The following is a 7438-nucleotide window of genomic DNA, read 5'->3' on the forward strand; positions in this document are numbered from 1 at the left end:
TTATTCATGAGAGACACAAAGAGAGAGGGGACACAAGAGAGACACAGGCAGAGGGAGAAGGAGGCTCCATGCAAGGACCCCGATGCAGGACTCGAACCTGGGCATCCAGGATCACACCCTGAGCCAAAGGCAGGCACCCAACCTCTGAACCACCCAGGCATCCCTCATCTACCTTTCTTCGGAAGATGCAACTAACAAAAGCTCATTTTAGTAAATAAGACTTTAAACAAGTACATTTTTATCATAAAGTTTAATTATGGTTCAGAAAAAGTTGAGTGAATAATTCTCTGAAAAACTATACTGAGTCTGTGTAGACTGTGGTTATTTTGGGTAGGGGGGCTGGTAAGTTAAATTGCCCTATTTTTTATTCTGAAAAATCATTAAAAATCCCATTTCCAGTCTGATTATAGAGATGCATGTGCCCCAAATGGCTGAGAATAAATACAACAAGAAAGGCAAAAGCTGCAAAGCTAAGGGCATGCAACAGACTCTAAGAGAAAGTCTCAGAAATACCCAAAGTGGCAACAAGGAACGTTTGGCTGGAATTTGAAGATCTTTTCAGTCATCTTTGTCTTTTGCTCTGTGTTTAAGGATGCGTGTGAACTCAATGTAATTGAAATTCCCCTCTTGTCGATAGGTGCTTCCCTGTACAGCTCATCCACCTCCTCATCTGTAAACCGGTCTCCCATGGTTGTCAGCAGCTCTCTCAGGTAATCTTCCTGGATGGTGCCAGTTGCTTCTTCATCAAAGCAAGCAAAAGCATTTCTGATGACATCTTCCGGATCTATGCCGTTTAACTTTTCACCAAACATCGTGAGAAACATGTTAAAATTTATGGGCCCAGGAGCCTCATTCATCATGGCATCCAGATACTCATCGGTTGGATTTTCCCCTAGGGAGGCAAGCATACCATGCAAATCTTCCTTGTCAATGAAACCATCTCTGTTCTGATCAATCATGTTGAAAGCCTCTTTGAACTCCTGAATCTGTGACTGGTCAAACATGGCAAATACATTGGATGTTGTGCGCTGGGGGCACTTCTTGGTGGTCTTGGTCTTTGCCCTTTTGCTTGACATGGTGGCGGTTAAATCCCTGCACAGCTGCGAGAATCGGAGCACTTCGGTGACCCCCTCGCTGCCCTGGCTGCGGCCACCAAGTCCCCTCTCTAGGAAGTACTTGTTATTTTTAATCAACTCACATCCATTTCCATGTAGTGAAAGCCAATAAGGAGCTCATTTTAAAAAAGAAAAGAATGGGCAGCCTTTTTTTCTAAGATAGCCCAGAGAAGAAAAGTTACAAGACAGCAAATGGCTTTATTATAGAGGAAGTTAGAGGTGCCTGAACAAGAAAGAGTGGTGTTAAAATATCAAGCAAGACACTCTTCCTCTTTCTTTGAAGATAAATACATATACACTATATGTACATTGATGGAATTGTATAAGGACAAATAGGCCCAAGGAATTCATGTAGATACATGAGAATATTGACATTTGTAGAATTCACCCAGTCACACAGCTAAGTATTAGAGCTGGGATAGGAGAAAATTCAAATTTCCCAACTATCATTCCAATGCTCCTTCATCTTTACCATACTACCACTGTGAGGGACACTTTCCATTTCTTTGGGTCAATGAGGATAATTATCAGCAGTATTTGTGTGGTGTGGGGAGGGGATATTTGCATAGGTACCTAATATCATGAAGAAGAAGAAGAATCTTAACTTTTCTTCCTACCACAGTAGGTGGAAACACTATGTGAATGCCAGCCCTTCAAGTCTACAAATGCATGATTTTATCATCTCTCTCTCTCTCTCTCTCACACACACATACATGCACATGCATACACAATATGAACATATGTATGAACATATATTTACACACAGACATTGCTAGTCTATATGGATTTCTGTGAACATTAGAAAAAGCTACCCTCTATTAATGGTTAAATTAGAAAAAAAGGTGACCCCTTGGGTACACGGTGTGATGATCAGCTGTAACCTCTGGGCAAGAAAAAAGGCACTCCTTCCTCCTGGCATATCCACCACTGCAGCAAAGTACATGCAGAGCACATTCTGGATTTCAGCTTCCTCTGTTCCCTGCGTACACACAAGTGCAATGAATATACGAACACACATACCTATGCACACACACATACACACACATAGGAGCACATGCTTTGGTTTAGCTAATTCATATTTGTATTATGTCAACTTGACTTGCCAAATATTAGAGTAAATGTTGGGCTATTGTTGTTTTCATATTGGGAGAATCCCTGTTTCCATCAGTGAGTTTTCACAATACCCAGAGAGCAGGAAGCAGTTAAGTGATCTTATAGATGTTGACATTATTTTTCAAGGGAGCAAGGGGCAATAAGACCTCAAAAGACAGACAGGCAAATAAGAATAATGGAACCATTTGGTGTGAGTTAGGAACATTGGCATTCCTCTAGACTGAAGGGAGAGAAAGTGGTAGCTGGCACTACATCTTTCTTTTTGAATCTAAGATGGAATTGGGAATGTGGAGAAATTGGGGGCTTTTCGAAACAGCAAAGAATCAGTATTTTAAACCTCAGAGTTGTAATCATTAATGTGAAATGATGGAAGAGGTGACTGGATTATGATTTTTTCTCTGCTTTAGAGGTTGTTATTCTGGACATGAGGGATATTTCTGCCTTCTACATCTCCACTCTACTGTGACCATTCTCTGAAGTTCAATGACTAAGTAAAAACTGAATGTCACCTTGATATTTCATTTTTCAAGCAGCAATACATTTGATGGGAAAGAAGGGAGAAGTAGCAGAGTAAGCAAAGGACACGGACCAATATCACTTCCCACAACACCTTGATGGCTACTTAACTTAGTGGACTAGAACACTAAAATAGCAAGGTCAATTTATAAACATACTGAATGCTCTGTGTAAAGCATGTACTAAAGGTTTGGGAAATATAAAGATGATTCAAATATAGACATATCAGAAGAAAAACCTGGAAATGCCAAAACAGAACAATGTGAAAGGGGGTCTTAAATACAAACCTGAAAAGACTGTCCTTGATTCTAAGGTCTATGTTTTTCAGCTTTGAATGAGCATCAAAATTCCTTAGGGAGCCTGGTAAATACACAATATCTGTGGCCTTGGAAACTAATTTTTTTCCATTTTCCAGATTATTTTGACTTAAGCCAGATTTGAAAAACACTATTGCAGGCAGAGGGGAGCCATTGAATGTTTGAAATCAGCAGAATGGAGGAATAATGTTTGCTTAAAAGATTCCACTCTGGTAACTATATGTATGTAACGTGGAATAACATGCATGTGTAACATAGAGAGGGACTAGAAGTGAGCCTAACTCTTCTGTGGAATCCTTTATTTTCTTTTAATCTCTGTTTATAAAATGTCACCCTCCCCTCTAGCACTAACTTGAGAATCAGTGTTTCGATGACCAGGGACATTGGATGGAAAGGTTATGGCTTTTTAGCTCAAAGTCATTCTCATTCCTGGAAAACAATTTCCACATCAGTTTGGAAAAGCAAATTTAATGTACAAAAAAAACACCATGATATTTTTTCACATTAAGGTCCAATATTTCCTGCCGTAAGGGGGACAAAGAAGAAGAAGGAAAAGGAAAAGGTGCTGAGTCAGACCTTTGTTCTGGAAAAGATTGCTAAATTGTAGTCACCATGCTTAAGGACCTACAATTGTCTTTCAAATTATTTGCTAAACTCCCTCCATTTGTAGAATGACATACCGAAACTTACTTATGTAGAAGTAGAGAAAGACTCAAGTTGCAGCTTGCCTATTGAGAGTGAAATATGAAGAAAGATTGAACAACACATCAAACAATATCTAACCAAAAGCAAAGTAAAATAATTCACAGGGAGTGTACAGTCAACTGGGTAGGAATGAAGTTCCTCTGGAGTCAGATTGTCTGCATTGATAGTACAGTTTTTCTACCTACTACTTCTTGACAATTGGACAAGTCAGGTAACCTCTCTGTGCCTCAGTGTCCTCATCTATAAAATCTTGGCTCTACTTCTTACTATTGTGTGGCTTTGTTTTCATATCTGTGAAGCAGAAATAATAATATTACCTAGTTGATAGATTATAATAAAATGAAATCATCTGCTACATAACAATTTGATAATACTAGCATTTATTGAAAGTTGATCATTATTAGTAGTAACTAATGGTATAGAGACTTGAGATCGTTAATCAAAGTCAGGAGATGATCACAATGTAGAGCCATTTTCTCTTCTAGTAATCCATAAGAAATGAAAAATGTAAGTAACTAGATGCCTTTAGAAAGGATTTCAAAACATTCATGGAGCAGAGTAATTCTGTAGGGCAGTGGTTCTCAAAGTGTGTTCCATGGAACAACCACATCAACATCATCTGTGAACTTGATCAAAATGCAAATTTTAGGGCCCCATCTCAGACCTAGTAAATCAGAAATTCCTAGGGTGGAACCCACTGATCTGTGTTGTAAAAAGTTATTTAATCTGTGTTCAGTGTCTTCTTTATTTTCTTATTTAATTGATATATAATTGACATACAATATTATTTTACTTTCCAATGTCTGACATAATGAAATGATATTTGTATATACTGCAAAATGATCACCACAGTAAGTCTAGGTCATATCCATCATCACACATAGGTTAAAAAATTAGTTTCTTATAATGAGGAGTTTTAGGTTCTACTTTCTTAACAATTTTTAAATATACAATAGAGTATTATACTGTACTCACCATGCTATCCAGTATATCCTTGGGACTTATTTTATAATTAGAAGGTTGTATCTTTTGATCACATTTACCAATTTTGCCCACCCCACCCTCACACCCGGCAATCACGAATCTGATCTCTGTATCTGTGAGTTAAGTTTGATTATTTTAAGTTAAGTTTTTGTTTTTGTTTTGTTTTGTTTTGAGATTCTTCCTATAAGTGACATTTAATGGTATTCTTCTTTCTCTGATTTACTTCACTTGGCATAAACCCCTCAAAGTCCATCTATGTTGTCACAAATGGCAGAATATCCTCTTATTTTATGGCTGAATAACATCCCATTGTATACGTATATAACCGGTTTTCTTTATCCATTCATCCATTGATGGCCGCTTAGGTTGCTTTTATGTCTTTGTTATTGCAAATAATGCTACACTGTACCTGGGGGTGCAGATATCTTTCAAGTTAGTGTTTCTGTTTCTTTTAGATATGTAGCCAGAAGTGGAAATGCCAGATAATATGATAGTTAATAGGCTCTTAGCAAATACCCACCATTGTTACTGTGTGCAACACAAAAGTACAGAAAATACTTGGAGAATACGCATGATTTGAGGTCAAGTGGTATTACCAGGAAACACTTTCTAAAAGAGTTAATTTTTTTAAGATGTTATTCATTTATTCATGAGAGACAGAGAGAGGCCAAGACATAGGCAGAGAGAGAAGCAGGCTCCCTGCTGGGAGCCTGATGCAGGACTCAATCCCCAGACCCCGGGGATCACAATGTGAGCCAAAGGCAGACACTCAACCACTGAGCCACCCAAGCACCCCTAGAAGAGTTATATTTTAAAATGGCATTTGAGAAAGACTGGGGAAGAAAGAGCATCTTCCAAGGCCCATGGAAACATTGTAGTATATTGAAAGTAGCATACTATACTGTGGTATATTGAAGGCATTGGAAGATATGAGTTCCAATGTCAGTATTGCCACTTACTAGTCCAATGGGTAGCAGGAGTGGAGAGAGGAACTCAGAGAACCCTGATCAGCCCCACTGCGGCCCCAGGAGGACCCACAGCTGGCATAGCCAGCTCCAGTCACCATCACTGCAAACAGGAGCAGCAAGGCCTAAAACCAGCAGCCACCCTCTGACCCCACCCTCAGCTCTGTTGACACAAAGCCCAGCACCAAGGACAGCAGCCCAGGGAGCGGGGTCCCTGGTGGCCTCACATCAGTGGTGAATGCTGGTAGGGACAAGGTCATATCCACAAAGGTTTTGGGAACAGTAAAATGATTCAATGTAAGAATGGTTTCATCAACAGGAATGACATCAAGGAAGATGTATTTGTACACCAGACTGCCACAAAGAAGAATAACCCCAAGAAGTACTTTCACAGGGTAGGAGATGGACAGATTGGATCTTGATGTTGTTGAAGGAAAAAAGGGTATGGAGGCAGCAAATGTTACAGACCCTGGTGGAGTTCCAGTGCAAGGCAATAAATATGCAGCAGACCATAACCATTATAGACGCTATCCACGGCACAGGGGTCCTCCATGCAGTTACCAGTTTCCCACTCATTTTCACTCCTTTCCCCTTTAATCCCTTTCACTATTTTTTATATTCCCTGAATGAATGAAACCATATAATGTTTGTCCTTCTCCGATTGACTTACTTCACTCAGCATAATACCCTCCAGTGCCATCCACGTCAAAGCAAATGGTGGATATTTGTCGTTTCTAATGGCTGAGTAATATTCCATTGTATACATAGACCCCATCTTCTTTATCCATTCATCTTTCGATGGACACCAAGGCTCCTTCCATAGTTTGGCTATTGTGGACATTGCTGCTAGAAACATCGGGGTGCAGGTGTTCTGCCATTTCACTGCATCTGTATCTTTGGGGTAAATCCCCAGCAGTGCAAATGCTGGGTCGTAGGGCAGATCTATTTTTAACTCTTAGACGAACCTCCACACAGTTTTCCAGAGTAGCTGCACCAGTTCACTTTCCCACCAACAGTGCAAGAGGGTTCCCATTTCTCTACATCCTCTCCAACATTTCTTGTTTCTTGTCTTGTTAATTTTCACCATTCTGACTGGTGTGAGGTGGTATCTCATTGCGGTTTTGATTTGTATTTCCCTGATGGCAAGAGATGTGGAGCATTTTCTCATGTGCTTGTTGGCCATGTTTATGTCTTCCTCTGTGAGATTTCTCTTCATGTCTTTTGCCCATTTCATGATTGGATTGTTTGTTTCTTTGCTGTTGAGTTTAATAAGTTCTTTATAGATCTTGGAAACTAGCCCTTTATCTGATATGTTATTTGCAAATATCTTCTCCCATTCTGTAGGTTGTCTTTTAGTTTTGTTGACTGTTTCTTTGGCTGTGCAGAAGCTTTTGATCTTGATGAAATCCCAATAGTTCATTTTTGCTTTTGTTTCCCTTGCCTACATAGATGTATCTTGCAAGAAGTCGCTGTGGCCAAGTTCAAAAAGGGTGTTGCCTGTGTTCTCCTCTAGGATTTTGATGGAATCTTGTCTCACATTTAGATCTTTCATCCATTTTGAACTTTTCTTCATGTATGGTGTAAGAGAATGGTCTAGTTTCATTCTTCTGCACATGGCTGTCCAATTTTCCCAGCACCATTTATTGAAGAGCCTGTCCTTTTTCCAGTGGATAGTCTTTCCTGCTTTGTCGAATACTATTTGACCATAGAGTTGAGCGGCCAT

The 7438-nt window shown here is 39.6% G+C and overlaps 1 pseudogene; it reads right to left on the reverse strand.

The window, feature by feature from the left end:
• Window positions 1-486: 486 nt before the first annotated feature.
• LOC129518303 (myosin regulatory light polypeptide 9-like) lies at window positions 487-1156 on the reverse strand (annotated as a pseudogene).
• Window positions 1157-7438: the final 6282 nt, after the last annotated feature.

This window comes from Nyctereutes procyonoides, unplaced genomic scaffold (genome assembly GCF_905146905.1).
Source record: "Nyctereutes procyonoides isolate TBG_1078 unplaced genomic scaffold, NYPRO_anot_genome, whole genome shotgun sequence".
Lineage (NCBI taxonomy): Eukaryota > Metazoa > Chordata > Mammalia > Carnivora > Canidae > Nyctereutes > Nyctereutes procyonoides.